General features: G+C 46.8%; 1 pseudogene; it reads right to left on the bottom strand.

The window, feature by feature from the left end:
- Positions 1-3,066: 3,066 nt before the first annotated feature.
- Positions 3,067-4,243, bottom strand: LOC112445504 (tyrosine-protein kinase RYK-like; annotated as a pseudogene).
- Positions 4,244-21,072: the final 16,829 nt, after the last annotated feature.

The following is a 21,072-nucleotide window of genomic DNA, read 5'->3' on the forward strand; positions in this document are numbered from 1 at the left end:
AGGAATACTCCTTGTGCTGGGAAACTGGTAACAATTTAGACTGTGACCAGCCACATAGCAGTGTCATGAAATTATCAGTTCCCTGAAAGATAACAAAGAGCTGACACAAGCCTCAAGTTTTTTCTACAGGAAGCAGACCTCCAGCCACAGAAAAACTGCTGTGCCAAGCACGAAGACCCCCAGACTTGGTTGAAACCCTAAGCTTGGTGGTGCTCAAACGTTCGCCTTGTGCCAACCACCCTGACTGCCCACAAGACGCTGATGCGCCCCACAGCAGCCACCTCTGCTCCCCTTTCTAACCTGGAAACTGGAGGATGGTCTGAGGACATTAGGTCACCATTTCCCAGGGCTCCTGAACAAACCAGCTTCTCCTTTTTCACCACTTGTTAACTTCACCAGTGGTAGGATCTGGGTCATAACCAGCTTCAATTAGTAACAGCCTGAACTGTCTGGGAGGAGCTTTGACTCCAGGGAGGCGCTGATCAATGGCTAGGCATTGAGAGCCTTCCTCACGATGCATATGTAATTTTTTTTTTAATAAACTGAATTCTTTAATTTTTCAAGTGTATTTAAAAATCCATTTTATACTTAAGCCAGCCTTGAAGATAAGCACATAATCTGTTTACTTTTTTTTTTTTACCCAACAAAACTCAGGCACCCATTCTGTGCATAGCACTGTTCTAGGTGCAGTAAAAGGGATTCTTAACCTTAAACCATGATTGCACCTTCTGGAACTGTGTTATCCTCCTTTTCCAGAAAGTAAAAATAAATAAAATCACCATTGTTTACTATTGACCTGCCCCAAATCCACTTCTGGCTCTGAGAACTGCTGCTGCTGCTAAGTCGCTTCAGTCGTGCCTGACTCTGTGCAACCCCATAGACGACAGCCCACCAGGCTCCCCCGTCCCTGGGATTCTCCAGGCAAGAACACTGGAGTGGGTTGCCATGTCCTTCTCCAATGCATGAAAGTGAAAAGTGAAAGTGAAGTCTCCCAGTTGTGTCCAACTCTTAGCAACCCCATGGACTGCAGCCTACCAGGCTCCTCCATCCATGGGATTTTCCAGGCAAGAGTACTGGAGTGGGGTGCCATACGCTAGGATCTGCCAAATTTAAGATGTTTCAGTGAATTCCACTCCTACTTTCCCCAAAGTAAGAAGGCAGAACTCCTCTTTATTTAAAAAAAAATTTAAAAGGCAATTTTTCATGAAAGAGTAGTTTCTATTTCTATTGCATTTTTCTCTTTTTTTTTCCTTCTAGCTTTTAAGTTTTCTTCCTCCAACACTACCTTTTCCTGTACAAGGCAACAGCATTTTTTCATTTTTCTTTTTCTAAGACAAAGTATTCTATCTTATAGACAAATAATTCCCAAGACTAGTGATAAATATTTAAAAAAAGAAGAAGAAGAAAGAAACTTAAGAGTTTCCCTGGTGGCTCAGCAGGTAATGAATCCACCTGCAATGCAGGAGACCCCAGTGCAATTCCTGAGTCAGAAAGATCTCCTGGAAAAGGGAGAGGCTACCCACTCCAGTATTCTTGAGCTTCCCTGGTGCCTTAGATGGTAAAGAATCCACCTGCAATGTGGAAGACCTGGGTTCGATCCCTGGGTTGGGAAGATCCCCTAGAGAAGGGAAAGGCTACCCATTCTAGTATTCAACCCTGGAGAATTCCACGGACTGTATAGTCCATGGGGTCGCAAAGAGTCAGACACGACTGAGCAACTAAGCCCACACATTCAAGGGTGAATCAACTACATTACTTTGATGAAGTAAAAACTAAAAAGCACTTGGCACTAAGCTAGTCCAAGTATTTGTGTTGAAACAATTTTAAAAACTATTTATTTTATAACACTGTTTAAAACTTTCTTGGTCAAAAAATTTATACAAACATTTTCAGTTCAACCTAATGAAAGTGACATCTAGAAAATATTCCACATCATTAAGTCTGTCTTAGAAAGTTCAGATGCTATGGCATTCCTAAGGCACAGTGTTCTGGAAGACAATGTGCTTCTGCGGTGCTGGGTGATGTATGTGACTGGCCGGGCTCCACGTGGGCCTCAGCAGGCACCGTCCCCCTGATGCTGGGGGACTGTGAGAGGACAGTCAGACACAGACCCCCAGGGCTGCATGGAACCCTGTGAGACACTGGGCCAGCTGCTGGAACTGGGCTTCTCCTCCGAATCTAAGGCCCAGCACAAGCCATCACAGCAAATGGTTCATCAGGACAGTTGATAGGCTGGGCTATTTGATGACCTTCTTTCATACCTCTAAAGAGTCGACATCCGTGTAGGGTATTTGACCCAGAGCCATGAGCTCCTACACTATCACTCTGAAGGCCCACACATCACTAGCACTGGAGAACTAAAAAAAATTATTTTTTTCATATCTATCTTTTTTTGGCTGTATTGGGTCTAAGTTGTGGCACTTGGGACCTTTTTGCAGCATGAAGACTCTTAGTTGCAACATGCTGACTTCTTAGTTGTAGCATGCGGGATCCAGTTCCCTGACCAAGGATCGAACCAGGCCCTTTCATTGGGAGTGTAGATTCTTAGCGACTGGATTACCAGGGAAGTCTGGAGACCTCATTCTTAACCAGACGTTCATGAGCCATCCATCGATCCCACTTTTTCATTGTCCCCCACACAGTGAGAGTCCATGGGGAACAAGATTCTGGAGAGGGGCTATCTGTACTCTTAACTTGAGGTTGTCATCAATGGCACAGCTCCTAGCAGCCAGGTCTTTGTGGAGGACTTCTCTTCTGACCAGGTAATCCATTCCACAGGCAATCTGACCTTGTGGACCAGGTCCTGTTGAGAAATTGCCTGAGGATTACTGGCCTCTACTAATTTGTGCTGCAGGCTTCCCTGGTGGCTCAGACAGTGAAGAATCTGCCTGCAATTCAGAAGACCCGAGTTTGACCCCTGGGTCAGAAAGATCACCTGGAGAAGGGAATGGCCACCCACTCCATTATTCTTGCCTGAAGAATTCCTCGGACAGAAGAGCTTGGAGGGCTACAGTAGATGAGGTGGCAAGAGCCGGACAGGACTGACTAATACACACAGAGACACACAATTTGCAATGCTGTGAAAACTATTTATGATTCTCCCAATTCGTGTAAGGCAATATCATGAGGGCTTTTCTCTTTTTTCTATACACATAAGGGAAATAGGAGAAGATTTCTGTGATGAAGATCTCATAGCTTGCAATGTTCAGTGAATATCATTGTCACCTGAATTTCAGAAGCTTAATCTCTGTTTTTACAAATGATTGCTGTTTTTTATTTGGATCTTTTCCATCTACATAAATCCCATGGAAAATACGCCCTAAACTACCTTCTTGGAGTACATCCTCTCCAAGGATAGAGTTATCCTCTCCTTGGATATTTCGATATCCTTCACCTTAGCTCTGGCCTCCAAAAGAGGGGCACTTCTCAAGACACTCCTCTACCCACCCACAAGGTAGGATAACGGGATGGAAGTACTATTGTTGGGTGTGTCTCCTCACAGATACTGAGTCATCTGGGACATGGCTGAGACAACCCTTGGGAACTACTGGACACTGATGCTGTCTTCCAGTTCAATTCTTGTAATACCATGAAGGTGCAAAACAGCTAATATTATTACTACAAGAAATATAACTGCACGGCAAACCCCTGCGCTGATATAAAACACACGGGTAGAAGTAGCTGGAGCTGCATGAACAGGATCATAAATAGTTCTGCTAGTGGCTTTGTCTAAGACCGAAGTTTTTTGTAGCACATTTTCCTTCCTTTCAAATTTTTGAAGAAGGGAAGTTTTTGAAGAATTTACTGTCAAGTTGAGCTGCATTTAGTATCACAACCTCATCATCTACTTTGCAGAAAAGGAAAGCTAGAGCCGATATAGTGCCTGGAAATCCCCCCACCCCGTGCCCCTCGAACGCCCCACCCCCATCAAGCAGAAATGCCGACCTGGGGCAGGTCCACGAAATTGTCTACTTGGAAACCTGCTTATATTCAACTTGGACTCTGCAGGCCAAGTGAAAGGCAGGACATCTGTTTCGCTGGGTTAAAGGATAGACGTAGTGCCCAACAAGGCCACTTCTCTAATATATAAAGTTCTGCATCTAGACCAATGAGCCGAGGCACCTGGTCCCTGCTCAGGAAGAGGCTCCCACCGGCCCCCGGGGTCCTGGGTGAGGCCCGGGGGCCGGGGGTGGAGCCCGGGGCCGGAGGTGGAGCCTTGCTGAGGAGCCAGGGGACCGGGGCTGGAGCCCTGGGACCGGGGGAGGAGCCGTGCCGCGGAGCCTGGTGGCCGAGAGTGGAGCCCGGGGACCGGGGGTGGAGCCGTGCCGCGGAGCCCGGTGGCCGAGGGTGGAGCCCGGAGGCCGGGGGTGGAGCCCTGGGGCCGAGGGTGGAGCCGTGTCGCGGAGCCCGGTGACCGAGGGTGGAGCCCGGGGGCCGGGGTTGGAGCCCGGCGCCGGGGGTGGAGCCATGACGCAGAGCCCTGGGGCCGGGGCCGGGGCTGGAGCCAGCAGCCAGGGCTCGGACAGGAGCACTCAAGCACGTTTCAGCAGGGATTGCGCCGCCGCCGCCGCCGCCGCTTCCTGGGCACCAGGGTCCGCTCTGCGTTTATAACTTACAGCCGGGAAAGAGCGCTGGTCCTTCAAGGGCCGGGAGATGTAGGGACCAGAAGGGTCTCTGTTGCACAGATCGGGGCGGAAAGGCGTGCTTTTCGGGGCGGGTCTGGGTCTATTCGCGGGATGCCCGACTGGCCCCAAACCGCCCGGCTCCAGGGCTCCCACTTCCAGGGGCGGTCTGGACCCTTGGGAGGTTTCAACCCTATTTCCTGCCGCGTTGCGGACCCCTCTTTTCCCAGCGTCACTTCCCAAATTCCCAACATTACTACTTCACCCAAGTCAACCCTGTTCTGGCCCGGAGTACCAGCAAGAAGCCGGGAGGAGCCTCCGAGGACTAAATGGGCCAGGGAAGGGAAAGAGGTGGGGGCGGCAGCGCCACCCTGTAAAAAGTTTCGCGAAACCCCGGGGACACCACCCCCATCCCCTTTACCGCTCATAACCCATTAAACCTCCTCGCGTTCCCCCGCCACGCTCCGCGTAGGGTCATCCCCGAACTCACCGCTGGACGTTCCGCTGAACAAAACAATTGGAAGCAAAACGAGGAAACCAAGACTGGTCTTGAAGCCACCCATCTCTCCCTTTGCCACCTGGATCCCTTTGCAGGAGTGCGAGGCTGCCAAGCCAGAACCCGCGATCCTCTCCCGCTAGCCCACAGCTGAGGTGTGGACCTCCACTCCTCCCAGGACTGCCTGGCCCGCCCCTCCACTGACAGGCTCCGCCCCAGATTTCCTAGCAGTAACCACTAGGAACCCCGCGCCGGGGGCTGGGCGGGGCTCTATTAACTGCTCACTTGCTCACTAGCCCGGCCTCCCCGTGTGCTCGTCTGCCCACCTGCTTACGTAGTGCGCCCACTTGCTTACGTAGTGCGCCAACTTGCAAGTGATAGGAGACCGCCTAGTTCTTGTAGCTGAGGCTGAAACGCCAATACTTTGGCCACCTGATGCGAAGAACTGACTCACTGGAAAAGACCCTGATGCTGGGAAGGATTAAAGACGGTAGGAGCAGGGGACGACAGAGGATGAGATAGTTGGAAGGCCTCACCGACTCGATGGACGTGAGTTTGAGTAAAATCCGGGAGTTGGTGATGGGTTTGCAGTCCACGGGGTCGCAAAGAGTCGGAGACGACTGAGCCACTGAACTTAAGGCTCTTGTTCCTCACCTTGTTCCTTATCAGTCTGAAACCCCTTGTTCCTCATTAGTTCGGGGGCACTCAGGCCAGTCATCTGAGTTGGGAGGAGACAAGGAACAAAAGAAAATTCTTGTTCGGGCCCCTGGGTCGGGTCAGTCAGCGGACAAGCTTGTCCCTAAGTACCTGAATGGTCAGGGCATCAGTCGCAGTGAGGAAATCCCACCAGAGTCGCCATCTGTTACAGAAATGGGGACTCCTTGCAGGGTCTGAGAGTGGGCTTTTGTCTAACACTGGGAAATGAATTGTTCCAGGAGACACATATGCTGACAAGGGAAGAGGCTTTTTTGGGAAGGGGCTACAGGGCGGAGAGCAGCAGGGTAAGGGAACCCAGCAGAACTGCTTTGCCACATGGCTTGTGGTCTCAGGTTCTTTGGTGATGGAGTTAGTTTCTGGGTCATCTCTGGCCAATCATTCTGACTCAGGGTCGTCCCTGGTGTCAGAAATGTGTTCTGACGAGCTTTATTGATATTTCTGAGAGTTTATTTATATAGTACTTACTTTCCTTTAACCCAATTAAATCACGCTCAGTTACAAATTCATTTTCATGTAAAGACAGAACCAGAGATCTCCTTGTTTTATTGCTTCTGTTTTAAAAATGCTATTTTTTCCCCCTGACTCTGGGGTACCACAGATGGATCAGATGGTTCCTGAGAACCCAGGCGAAAGACTTACATTTTGGAAGGGAGAAATGGAAGCTCCCTTTTTTGTTTGTTTTGTTTTTAAAGTCTTCCAAAATGATTGTGAACAGTGACTGCAGCCATGAAATTAAAAGATGCTTGCTCCTTGGAAGAAAAGCTATGATAAACCTAGATAGCATATTAAAAACCGGAGACATCACTTTCCCAACAAAGGTCCCTATAGTCAAAGCTATGGTTTTTTCAGTAGTCATGTATGGACATGACAGTTGGGCCATAAGAAGACTGAGCACTGAAGAATTGATGCTTTTGAGCTGTGGTGTTGTGGAAGACTCTTGAGAGTCCCTTGGACAGCAAGGAAATCAAACCAGTCAATCCTAAAGGAAATCAGTCCTGAATATTCCTTGGAAGGACTGATGCTGAAGTTGAAGCTCCAATACATTGGCCACCTGATGTGAAGAGATGACTCATTGGAAAAGACCTGGGAAAGATGCTGGGAAAGATTGAAGACAGGAGGAGAAGGGGATGACAGGGGACGGGATGGTTGGATGGCATCACTGACTCAATCGACATGAGTGTGAGCAAGCTCCAGGAGATGGTGAAGGACATGGAAGCCTGGTTCTTGCAGTCCATGGGGTCACAAAGAGTCAGACATGACTGAGTGAAAGAGCAACAAGTAACCCATGCCCACAACTGTAGTAGAGCTTTGCAGGAGCAATTGGACAGAGAAAAGTACATAAAACAAAGATGCTTTTAAATTCACTGACTGAGAGAACCTACCAATGACAGAAAATTAACAAACAAGAAACAAAGAGAGGGTCTTACTGGGAGGTGGCCTCTGGGGCATTTTGTCCACCCCAGCCCAGCTCTTCTCTCAAGGGGGCCAGTGGGAACCTCAAGCCTGAAGTGGGGACACAAAACAAACAAGTCATGGTGAAAAAGGTGACCCAACAGGGAGTCTCTTGGATGTAAAAGGACAGGAGTGTAGGTATGAGGACTAAGGGAGAGCAAAAGGGAGGAGGGACAGAAAAGACTGAAAAAACGGAAAGGAAGCCATTGCCTTTTCAACCCTTGCACTCTGCGGGTGTCTATTTATTCAGGCACCAACCTGCAGGCTTCCAGAAAGGGCCAGTGAGGGAGGGAGCACCCTGTCCACTGCCCACTGGGGTGATCAAGCCCAGAAACCAGCCCCTTGTACATCGGCTGTGGGCCTGCAGCCCAGAGGTGGGATTCTCACCTACGCATAAACCAGCATATAGATATCTGCCACTTTACTGAGTTCCCAACGGGACTTCTCTTGGCAGCAGGAAAATAGAAGTGAGAATATTGGTATGATCAGACGTCTAGCCACTACCTAATAAGTGGTTTGAACCTCTATCGTTCTCACAAATCTCCTATGAGGCAGAACCTGCTGGACCAAGACCTGCAGGGTATGAGGTGGGTCTCTCCCACCACCTTGTCACCCATCAAAGTGAGCCATTGACAGCCAGAGGGAGCTTTGTCTCCTAAGCTGGGAGGGGTGATGCTGTCCTTGCCGAGGTCCACTCTCTCAGAAGGATAAGACAGAGAGAGGAGAAGTGGAGAGATAATAGATGAGGGAAAGGGACAAAGGGTGAGGGGGAGCGCGATGCCTGAATGAGGGCCCTGAGGCCCCCAGGGGCCAGGAAGGCAGACCAACCAAACTGGTGACTCTGAGCTGAGGTTCAGGCGGCCACTTGTCACCACAGAGAATTTGCACCCCGAGGTCACAGAGATGCCCAGATGCTCTGGCAGAAAGGGGACAGTAGCCCTTCATGGTTGCCACAGAGTATGTTAGCGACCAGGCTTCTTGGCCTCAGTTCAGTTCATTCAGTCGCTCAGTCATGTCCAACTCTTTGTGACCCCATGGACTGCAGCACGCCAGGCCTCCCTGTCCATCACCAACTCCCAGTGTTTACTCAAACTCATGCCCATTGAGTCAGTGAAGCCGCAGGGGCAGGGGCTCTGGGTTCGGCAGACTTGGGTATGCTTGGTGCTGCAGACATGGGTATTGCATAAGTCCTCTTGGTGGAGGTCGCCATTAACTCCACCAAAGAGCTGCCAGAACGTACACAGGACTGGGGAAATAGACTCTTGGAGGGCACGAACAGAACCCTAATGGATAGAAGTGGATAAGAGGCCAGATAAGAAATTTAGGCGAGGCTTCACTGGGACACGTGCTGCAGTGTGAGGGCGCAGGCACAAGCAACAGGTTTCCTTGCTCATTCCCTTGGGGGGAGGGCGGTGGGGGAGGCAGGCTGGTCCCTTATATGGGTGAGGGTAGGGGCAGGTCAAGGCTTAGGACCTGAGGGATGGCTTAGGTGGTCTGCCCACCGTCGTGGCAGTGCCCTGTGCAGGGATCATACCCCGCACTGCTTTTCCAGTTGGGTGTTTTATCTTTTCATTCATAATTAAGCCCAACTTGGCATGCATGCAGTTATTTTCAGTCCCTCATAATTTCTTTGTATTTTGTTGCTGGAGGAGATCACTGTCCAGGTGCAAGCACTAGAGCGAAGGTCTACAGATCTAGGTTTCAAGTCCCAGCAGATCTCACTTGCGCTGCTGGACATGCTTCTCATCCACGCCTTCCTCTCGGGCTCCATGGAGTCCATCGGGCTTTCCCATGGAGCGGGTGGATTGCACACTCTCCTGCCCTTTCATGCCGTGTCCGCCCTGGCAGATTCACTTCTCTGAGCCTTGGATCCCCTCCTCTACCACCTGCCTTGGAAGTTCTGGACTTTCTCTTTCATGCCAGGTGGGCCAGGCCTTTCTCCAGGCTTCCAAGACCCATCCTAGTGGGAGATCAGCAGCATCTCCCTGGCCTTGCTAAGTCCTGTGACCCCTAATTGTGAGCTCTCCCTTCTCCAGCTTTGGGTTCTATGCTCATCCTGCTATCCACTGTGATCCTGCTTCTTCAGGAGCAGCCTCCAAAGGCTCCCCATCTCTCCTCAGGACACTCGGAGACATTCTCACAGTCCTCTGTGTTTAGGCCTCTCCTTCTGAGCTGGCCTGGCCCGCCTCTGGAAAAAATTGTGTCAGTTCATGCTAGGTGTAGAGCTTTTGAATAGAGTGGAGACAGGCATATCCAGGGCCGTGTGGTTTTTTTGCCTGATCAAGGCTTCCTCCTCTTCCTCAGCCAGTACCTGGGGTGTGTTTGGGGTGGTGGGGCAGGCGGGGCCATCCTGCTGTGTCAGCCCAGCCCTGCAGCCTTACTCCGCTCTCACATAACTGGGGGAGGAGCCTATGGGTCTTTTTCTCCCAACCTCACCCTCACTGTGTTTTGCCTTCACACATGCTCACTCTCTTCCCTATAATTTGACCATCAATCCTCAGCCCAGACCTGGACAGCCATGGTGTGAGGTTCAAGGCCAGGTGGACGGAGAGGTTTTTCTCTCCTATGACTGTGGTCTTGCTAACATCACATTCAAGAGTCCCCTGGGAGAATTCTGGAGCTGAGGTCCCTATCATTTTCTGAAAATTAGAGGGGAGCCTGGTTGATATCATATTCAAAAGCAGAGACATTACTTTGCCAACAAAGGTCCGTCTAGTCAATGCTATGGTTTTTCCTGTGGTCATGTATGGATGTGAGAGTTGGACTGTGAAGAAGGCTGAGCACCGAAGAATTGATGCTTTTGAACTGTGGTGTTGGAGAAGACTCTTGAGAGTCCCTTAGACTGCAAGGAGATCCAACCAGTCCAATCTGAAGGAGATCAGCCCTGGGCTTTCTTTGGAAGGAATGATGCTAAAGCTGAAACTCCAGTACTTTGGCCACCTCATGTGAAGAGTTGACTCATTGGAAAAGACTCTGATGCTGGGAGGGATTGGAGGCACGAGGAGAAGGGGACGACAGAGGATGAGATGGCTGGATGACATCACTGACTTGATGGACGTGAGTCTGAGTGAAGTCTGGGAGTTGGTGATGGACAGGGAGGCCTGGCGTGCTGTGATTCGTGGGGTCGCAAAGAGTCAGACACGACTGAGCGACTGAACTGAACTGAACTGAACTGGTTGATATATCCCCTAAAAATGTATTGGAGATGATCATTCTGAACAGGACTAACACTAACAACAACAAGCAAAAGGGATGGTAATGAAAGGCTGTCTTGATTCCTGATGTCTATTTTTATCTTATGTTCTTTCTTCATTTCCATCCATGGACCAGAGCTCTTCAATTTGTACTATTTATGCAGTTGGGGAGGCTCCCTTTAGTGATCATTTATCTCTTACTGAGATTAAAGGTAAAAATAAAATATGTTTATAATATCCATATTATAAGTATATATTTATATATAAATATATATGTATATATATTAAAATGGTGGATCGGGGCCTTCCCTGGTGGCCCAGTGGTAAAGACTCCATGCTTAGACTGCTAGGGGTAGGGGTTTGATCCCTGGTTAAGGAACAAGATCCTACATGCCTCATGGCATAATAATAAAAAATAAAAATAATAATGATGCATCTTAATTTCTATCCTGGGAAACTAAATTTTAAACCTTAAACTTTAAATATTAAAACTAAAAAATTAATACAGTCCATTAAAGAAAATGCAGCAGTATTCATTAAATTAGAAGTTCAAGGTGACATGAGGAAACAGAGTACAGATTCAAAGGCAGAAAAAACCATTAGTTCCTCAACTACATGATGAAGTGTTTGAGGCAAATGTTGTATTGTCTTCAAGTTTGAAATGCATCAAAAAATAAGATACATTGATCTTATAAAGATACAAACCCTCCAGCACCATGATCTTGGACTGCCTCCCTACAGAACTGTAGAAAAACCTGTGTTTGTTGGGTAAGCCATCCAGTCTGTGGTCCTTTGTATGGCAGGACCAGCTGACTAGTACAGGCTCCTGTGCTGTGCTGGGCCTAGCTGCTCAGTCCTGTCTGACTCTTTGTGACTCCACGTACTATAGCCCTCCAGGCTCCTCTGCCCACAGGGATTCTCCAGGCAAGAATACTGGAGCGAGTTGCCAGGCCCTCCTCCAAGGGATCTTCCCAAACCAAGGGTTGAACCTGGGTCTCTCGCATTGCAGGTGGATTCTTTTACCATCTGATCCACAAGGGAAGCCCAAGAATACTGGAGTGGGTAGTCTATCCCTTCTCCCAGGTCTCTTCCCAACCCAGGAATCGAACCAGGGTCTCCCGCCTTGCAGGTGGATTCTTTACCAGCTGGGCTACTTGGTGAGAGGGTAACAGGCAGGAAGGCCAGGGTTCTCCAAATGGAGGAAATAGCCTGCAAGTGTCAGACATTTTTATCTCTCTTAGCGGCAGGAGGAAACAAACTAGCAATATTTTTTTCCTTCTCTATACAAATTTAAAGGGAGGTTTCTCTTAAAATACTGTGTTGCCATAATGACACCTGGTTTCACCTGAAGTTAGCTATTCTTGAGCCTAGAGATAACCAATGCCTTTTTCTTATGGAAATGTTCGTCTTAAGCTATGCTAATGTACTATGCCTTTACCCCAAAGTCTGTCTCCAAGTCCGTTCTGCCTCTTGGCCCAGAAGCTACTTGACAAACCAGTATGGATATTGTTCCCCTAATCTATGTAAATGAAACTATTTGTATGGTGGTCTGCCCTTCTTCAAGATTCAAGTTAATCATTTTATGGCCCAGGATAAACCATTTGGCGCCAAGACTATCCCAAAATGCATCTTATGGGTGAGGGGCCTGGTGCCATTCTGAATTTTAAGACATTCCTTTCTTTCATTAACAGACTGCTAGTGACTATATAACATCCAGCTGAAGACTAGCAGGCGGGTACTCTTTCTGCCCCCTTCTGATGCCTATGTCAGAAGCTTTCTCTATCTCCTTTATACTTCAATAAAACTTTATTACACAAAAGCTCTGAGCGATCAAGCCTCGTCTCTGGCCCCGGATTGAATTCTTCTCCTCCGGGGGCCAAGAATCCCGGTGTATTCGCGTGATTCAACAACAACCTTTCATTGGGAGCCAAATATAGGCTCCTACCCTCCTACAGAGACTGGGAGATGTCAGCCCTATCTCCTTTAATACTTCAGATTCAGAGATGGCTCCCAAGGCCCACACTCTAGAGCCTGCAGGCCTTAACTGCCGAAACCAATACCGTGACTACTGAACCCCACATGCCCAAGGCCAGTGCTCCACAACAAAAGGAGCCACCCCAATGAGAAGCCCAAGCACTGCAGCTAGAGAGGAGCCCCTGCTAGCTGCAGCTGGAGGAAGCCTGCCCGCAGAAACATAGACCCAGGGCAACCAAAAAAAAAATCTGTAAACAGATGCCACTCCAGTATTATTCCCTGGGAAATCCCTTGGACATAGGAGCCTGGCTGGCTACAGTCCATGAAGTCTCACAGAGTTGGACATGACTTAGGGACTAAACAGCAGCAACAGCAGCAAAGGAAGTTATATCTTATTAGATAATACACAGTAGAAAAGCTCGTGTTACATAGACTGGCAAATTAGTATCCTTCACTGATTCCTTTTCCACTAGGTGTATAGCTTGTCTTAGTTTCTCATTCTTCCTTTCATCTGGGTGGGCTTGGTCATAGAGTATGCTAGCATATTTAAGTAATAAATGGCCTTAATAAGTCACCTTAAGAGAAAGAAAGAAAGAGATGGCTCCCTGGGCTTTGAGAAAACAGTCCTGAGTTGTAAAACTGGTAAGAGAAAAAGTGACAAGATTTTGAAGTAAAACGCTCTAAGAAAAGGGAAGTTAGAGGCCTAGAGCCTGGAATGAGGTCAAACTTCATCTCAAGTTTCAGTTCAGTTAAATTGCTCAGTCGTGTACAACTCTTTGCAACCCCATGAATCGCAGCACGCCAGGCCTCTCTGTCCATCACCAACTCCCAGAGTTCACTCAGACTCACGTCCATCGAGTCAATGATGTCATTCAGCCATCCCGTCCTCTGTCTTCCCCTTCTCCTCCTGCCCCCAATCCCTCCCAGCATCAGAATCTTTTCCAGTGAGTCAACTCTTCTCATGAGGTGGCCAAAGTACTGGAGTTTCAGCTTTAGCATCATTCCTTCCAAAGAAATCCCAGGGCTAATCTCCTTCAGAATGGACTGGTTGGATCTCCTTGCAGTCCAAGGCATTCTCAAGAGTTTTCTCCAGCACCACAGTTCAAAAGCATCAATTCTTCTGTGCTCAGCCTTCTTCACAGTCCAACTCTCACATCCACACATGACCACAGGAAAAACCATAGCCTTGGATAGACAGACCTTTGTTGGCAAAGTAATGTCTCTGCTTTACAATATTGCTATCTAGGTTGGTCATAACTTTCCTTCCAAGGAGTAAGCGTCTTTTAATTTCATGGGTGCAGTCACCATCTGCAGTGATTTTGGAGCCCAAAAAAATAAAGTCTGACACTGTTTCCACTGTTTCCCCATCTATTTCCCATGAAGTGATGGGACTGGGTGCCATGATCTTCGTTTTCTGAATGTTGAGCTTTAAGTCAACTTTTTCACTCTCCTCTTTTACTTTCATCAAGAGGCTTTTTAGTTCCTCTTCACTGTCTGCCATAAGGGTGGTGTCATCTGCATATCTGAGGTTATTGGTATTTCTCCTGGCAAGCTTGATTCCAGCTTGTGTTTCTTCCAGTCCAGCGTTTCTCATGATGTACTCTGAATATAAGTTAAATAAGCAGGGTGACAATATACAGCCTTGACGAACTCCTTTTCCTATTTGGAACCAGTCTGTTGTTCCATGTCTTGTTCTAACTGTTGCTTCCTGACCTGCATACAGATTTCTCAAGAGGCAGGTCAGGTGGTCTGGTAGTTTAGTCCAGCTAAAAGAAGTATTAAGGTTACCCTGGTCACACTTCTCAAAATAAAGCCAGAGGAAACCACACAGCAACTCACATAAGGAAGAGCCATTGCCTTCTCCCAATAGTCAGGATAAAGGAGGTCAAACCAAAGTCTCCAGAATGTCAATAAGATACTGACTAGCAAGTGATCATGATGATGATAATGATAAAAATAAAAGGTGAGTTTGATTCTGATATTTGCACAGACAAAAAAATGTGGGTTGAAACTTCACTTCTGTGTTAGAATAGAGGGATATTCCTCTATTATAAAACAGTAATAATAATAGGAATATTATAATATTCCTCTATTATAAAATAGGAATATCCTGTTCCCTGACAATATTTCAGCCCATAATTTTACCATCTATTGATGATCCTGGACTGATAACATATTCATTAACACTAGAAAATAAGCAGTAACTGAACATGTATTCATTCAATAAATATTTATTGGGCTCTTGCTGAGAAATGGGAACTTGGCAGGCACGGAGACAGCAGCTGCCCCTGTTGAGCATCTCCTCACACAGTGTGGCCAGGATCTCTCTCTGTGTCAACCACACTCTTCATCTGAACCATGGAGCACAATAATTGAGTTCAGTGACTATTTCCTCAATTCATCCCACAAGGATGGCATGTGGCCAGAACCAGTTTTAGATGTCTGGATGCGAAGTTAATTCACTACACACTGTGAAATTAACTCCATACAGCAGTTCTTCCAATTAACTAGATTGATGAAATCAGATGGAAGGGGGTTCAGTTATTTTGAGAAATCATTTTCTAGGTGTTGAGTATAGACCATGGGAAAGTATATGACCAGGGAGTCCAAGCCAGAATTCCCTCTTCTCCTCCTGCTTCTGTCACACCTGAGACAGGCTGGGACCTGGACAAAGGTCTCATGAAGCATAAAAATGCAAAGACACTATAAAGGGAGAAAAAGTGCTGCATGTATGCACAGTTGGGACAAATTATGAGCAACAAGATACAAAAAGATCAAACCCCAGCTGCCACTACTGAGGTGTTGGGAGCAAAAGCAAGGTAGTGTGTATAAGCCAACACACCCACGGGGTGGGCAGACCACCTAAGCCACCCCTCCTGCCTGACCCACGGATCAGCCCCCACCCTCACCCCACATAAGGGACCAGCTTGTTCCCCTCAGGATAGAGTGAGGGAACTTGTTTCCCTTCCCTCAAACTGTAGAAGGAATTCCGATGAAAGAGAGTGGGACCCTATGGTCCTTGCCCCACCATGTCCTCAGCCTGCCTTTTGTCCATAGAAAAGCTTTAGCCACACACTAAGCTTAATCAGAGAAGTGAGAAAATGCAGAAACTAAGGAAAATAGTCAAAGGAGACCAAATAAGAATAATGTAGTCATTAAACGTAGTCAAGGACTTTGAGGTCCTTCTCAAGGGCTATTGATAATATTCTGAGCTCTATCCTGTGAACTGTCTTATAGATACATAAATTCCCACCAGTTGGAAGAAATTAGCTACATGATGACCAGACTGTAGCCATGAAATAAGCTGCCACAATTCCAAGAATTGTCCTCAAGGAGATGAGAACAAACCAACCATGGAACCAAAGATTAATTGTCCTTGAAACAATCAAGATGACTCTGGTCAGACCATCCATGACCAAGTTGGAGATGACTGTCAGAGCTGACTGTGCTGTTTCTGCATGCAGCCCCGTCCCTCTGTCTATAAAAGTTCTTGCCCACTTATTGTCAGTTGGGGGGAGTCAGCCTTTGGACAGATGTCCATCCTTCCCACACCCCGCTCACCTCCATTTGTTGTTTAGTCGCTAAGTATGTGACTCTTTGTGACCCCATGGAGTGTAGCCTGCCAGACTCCTCTGTCCATGGGATTTCCCAGGCAAGAACACTGGGGTGGGTTGCTATTTCCTTCTGCAAGGAATCTTTCTGAGGCAGGGATTGAACCCACACCTCCTGCATTGATGGGTGGATTCTGGGCAGATTCTTTACCACTGAGCCACCATGGAGGTCTGCTACCCTCTTCCCCTCCACCATTGCTGGCATCCAAAATAAGGCAAACTTTCCTTTCCATCAACAAGACCTCTCTAATGGCTTTAGAGTGGGAAGCAGCCAGACCCTAGTTTGGTCATGGTGGAGAGGTCTGACAGAATGCGGTCCACTGGAGAAGGGAATGGCAAGCCACTTCAGTATTCTTGCCTTGAGAACCCCACGAACAGTATGAAAAGGCAAAAAGACAGGACACTGAAAGATGAACTCCCCAGGTTGGTAGGTGCCCAACATGCTACTGGAGATCAGTGGAGAAATAACTCCAGAAAGAATGAAGGGATGGAGCCAAAGCAAAAACAACACCTAGTTGTGGGTGGGACTGGTGATAGAAGCAAGGTCAGATGCTGTAAAGAGCAAGATTGCATAGGAACCTGGAATGTCAGGTCCATGAACCAAGGCAAATTGGAAGTGGTCGAACAGGAGGTGACAAGAGTGAACATCAACATTCTTGGAATCAGCAAACTAAGATGGACTGGAATGGGTGAGTTTAACTCAGATGACCATTATATCTACTACTGTGGGCAGGACTCCCTTAGAAGAAATGGAGTAGCCATCATGGTCAACAAAAGAGTCTGAAATGCAGTACATGGATGCAGTCTCAAAAATGACAGAATGATCTCTATTTGTTTCCAAGGCAAACCATTCAAAATCACGGTAATCCAAGTCTATGCCCCAACCAGTAATGCTGAAGAAACTGAAGACTTCTATGATGACCTACAAGACCTTTTAGAACTAACACCCAAAAAAGATGTCCTTTTCATTATAGGGGACTGGAATGCAAAAGTAGGAAGTCAAGAAACACCTGGAGTAACAGGCAAATTGGGCCTTGGAGTACAGAATGAAGCAGGGCAAAGGCTAATACAGTTCTACCAAGAGAATGCACTGGTCATAGCAAACACCCTCTTCCAATCAGATTGATTATATTCTTTGCAGCCAAAGATGGAGAAGCTCTATACAGTCAGCAACAACAAGACTGGGAGCTGACTATGGCTCAGATCATGAACTCCTTATTGCCAAATTCAGCCTGAAATTGAAGAAAGTGGAGAAAACCACTAGAACATTCAGGTATGAACTAAATCAAATCCCTTATGACTATACAGTGGAAGTGAGAAATAGTTTTAAGGGACTAGATCTGATAGATACAGTGCCTGATGAACTATGGACAGAGGTTCATGACATTGTACAGGAGACAAGAATCAAGACCATCTCCAAGAAAAAGAAATGTGAAAAAGCAAAATGGCTGTCTGAGGAGGCCTTATAAATAGCTTTGAAAAGAAGAGAAGTGAAAAGCAAAGGAGCAAAGGAAAGATATAAGCATCTGAATGCAGAGTTCCAAAGAATAGCAAGAAGAGATAAGAAAGCCTTCCTCAGCGATCAATGCAAAGAAATAGAGGAAAACAACAGAGTGGGAAAGACTAGAGATCTCTTCAAGAAAATTAGAGATACCAAGGGAACATTTCATGCAAAAATGGATTCGATAAAGGACAGAAATGGTATGGACCTAACAGAAGCAGAAGATATTAAGAAGAGATGGCAAGAATACAAAGAAAAACTGTACAAAAAAGATCTTCATGACCAAGATAATCACGATGGTGTGATCACTCACCTAGAGCCAGACATCTTGGAGTGTGAAGTCAAGTGGGCCTTAGAAAGCATCACTATGAACAAAGCTAGTGGAGGTGATGGAATTCCAGTTGAGCTATTTCAAATCCTTACAGATGATGCTGTGAAAGTGCTGCACTCAATATGCCAGCAAATTTGGAAATCTCAGCAGTGGCCACAGGACTGGAAAAGGTCAGTTTTCATTCCAATCTCAAAGAAAGGCAATGCCAAAAAATGCTCAAACTACTGCACAACTGTACTCATCTCACACGCTAGTAAAGTAATGCTCAAAATTCTCCAAGCCAGGCTTCAGCAATACGTGAACCGTGAACTTCCAGATGTTCAAGCTGGTTTTAGAAAAGGCAGAGGAACCAGAGATCAAATTGCCAACATCTGCTGGATCATGGAAAAAGCAAGAGAGTTCCAGAAAAACATCTATTTCTGCTTTTTTTTTTTTTTTTTACTATGCCAAAGGCTTTGACTGTGTGGATCACAATAAACTGGAAAATTCTGAAAGAGATGGGAATACCAGACCACCTGACCTGCCTCTTGAGAAACCTATATGCAGGTCAGGAAGCAGCAGTTAGAACTGGACATGGAACAACAGACTGGTTCCAAGTAGGAAAAGGAGTCCGTCAAGGCTGTATATTGTCACCCTGCTTATTTAACTTATATTCAGAGTACATCATGAGAAACTCTGGGCTGGAAGAAGCAGAAGCTGGAATCAAGATTGCCAGGAGAAATATCAATAACCTCAGATATGCAGATGACACCACTCCAATGGCAGAAAGTAAAGAAGAACTAAAGAGCCTCTTGAAAGTAAAAAAAGAGAGTGAAAAAGTCAGCTTAGAACTCAACATTCAGAAAACTAAGACCATGGCATTTTGTCCCATTACTTCATGGCAAATAGATGGGGAAACATTGGAAACAGTGTCAGACTTTATTTTTCTGGGCTCCAATCTCACTGCAGATGCTGATTGCAGCCATGAAATTCAAAGGTGCTTACTCCTTGGAAGGAAAGTTATGACCAACTGAGACAGCATACTAAAAAGCAGAGACATCACATTGTCAACAAAGATCCTTCTAGTCAGGGCCTTGGTTGTTCCAGTGGTCATGTATGGATGTGAGAGTTGGACTATAAAGAAAGCTGAGCGCTGAAGAATTGATACTTTTGAACTGTGGTGTTGGAGAAGACTCTTGAGAATCCCTTGGATTACAAGGAGATCCAACCAGTCCATCCTAGAGGAAATCAGTCCTGAATGTTCATTGGAAGGACTGATGGTGACGTTGAAACTCGAATCCTTTGGCCACCTGATGCGAAGAGCTGACTCATTGGAAAAGACCTTGATGGTGGGAAAGATTGAGGGCAGGAGGAGAAGGGGATGACAGAGGATGAGATGGTTGGATGGCATCATTGACTCAATGGACGTCGGTTTGGGTGGACTCCGGGAGTTGGTGATGGACAGGGAGCCCTGGCATGCTGTGGTTCATGGGGTCGCAAGGAGTTGGACACGACTAAGAGAATGAACTGAACTGAACTGAACTGAAATATTCCCAGAGATTTTGGAGGGAGAGGAGTGAGTTGTCCTGAAGAGAGACCTTTCTTACCTGGGCAGAGATTGAACCATGGTAGCCTGGATGAAAACCCCGGAACCCTAGCCACAAGACCACCAGGGACTAGAGGCTAGAAGCAAAGTGGCCCTGGTTCTTTCCCCCATTTGATAGCAAGAATGTTCCAAGGAAGCAAAAACTGTAAAATAGGTACAAAGCTTATTATTAGAGACACAGCACAATGTTTGAGAGAGAACATAGAAAAACTGGCTGTTTATTTAAGACAGAAGCAAGGCAGAAATAAATACCCAGAGAGAAAGGGCATGGGCATTGTCTATAATGAGGAGGAGTGCAGTATGTCACAAGTTCTGCAGAGACACACACCGGAGAGGAGTGCAGGCATCCTGAGGGAGGAGGAGCTCAGTATGAAGGTGATGTAAATTACTTATGTAGGACAGTCCTTCGGGTCTTTGTTTACCTTTGGCCAATTATCTTGTTTCTTTCTTCACGCCTGCGTGGTCCATGGAACCTCCCCAAGATGCATGTGCTGTAAGGCGAGCGTGGAGAAAAAGAGAATGAGCCAGGAATTCAGGCAGAGAAAGGTTTATTATAAGAAAGAAAGAAAGCAACTGGATTTAGAGAGAAAATGGTGCTCTCTTTTTACAGCCAACCCTTCTTATACCCTATCGATGGGAAATTGTTCCCAGAGGGAGGGGGCCACAATTGATCTTTAGCCCACAGCTGGGGTATTGTGGTTACTTAGTCAAAGGGTTCTCAGGGTTGGGTGGTCAAGGAGTCTTGAGAAACTGGCACCAGCAGGGAAAAACAGGATATCACCTTAAGGAAGAAATAGGATGCACATCAGGGCAATGTGGCCACTGTGACTTCATCCCTTGTTTGTCAGGTCACCACAATGGGCCATATTTTAACTATACAATAAGAGCCCCTTGTGAACCCTAACTTCCAGCCTTTTTGATATAGGATAAGTGAAGAAGAACTGAAGAGCCTCTTGATGAAAGTGAAAGAGGAGAGGGAAAAGGTTGCCTTAAAGCTCAACATTCAGAAAACTAAGATCATGGCATTTGGTCCCATCACTTCATGGCAAATAGATGGGGAAACAGTGGAAACAGTGGCTGACTTTATTTTTCTGGGCTCCAAAATCACGGCAGATGGTAATTGCAGCCATGAAATTCAAAGACGCTTACTCCTTGGAAGGAAAGTTATGACCAACCGAGACAGCATATTAAAAAGCAGAGACATTACTTTGTCAACAAAGGTCTGTGTAGTCAAGGCTATGGTTTTTCCAGTAGTCATGTATCGATGTGAGAGGTGGACTATAAAGAAAGCTGAGCGCCGAAGAATTGATGCTTCTGAGCTGTGGTGTTGGAGAAGACTCTTGAGAGTCCCTTGGACTGCAAGGAGATCCAACCAGTCTATCCTAAAGGAGATCAGTCCTGGGTGTTCATTTGAAGGACTGATGTTGAAGCTGAAACTTCAATCCTCTGGCCACCTGATTCGAAGAGCTGACTCATTTGAAAACACCCTGATGCTGGGAAAGATTGAAGGCAGGAGGAGATGGGGATGACAGAGAATGTGACGGTTGGATGGCATCACCAATTTGATGGACATGAGTTTGAGCAAGCTC

This window comes from Bos taurus, unplaced genomic scaffold (genome assembly GCF_002263795.3).
Source record: "Bos taurus isolate L1 Dominette 01449 registration number 42190680 breed Hereford unplaced genomic scaffold, ARS-UCD2.0 Leftover_ScbfJmS_162, whole genome shotgun sequence".
NCBI classification, from domain to species: Eukaryota; Metazoa; Chordata; class Mammalia; order Artiodactyla; family Bovidae; genus Bos; species Bos taurus.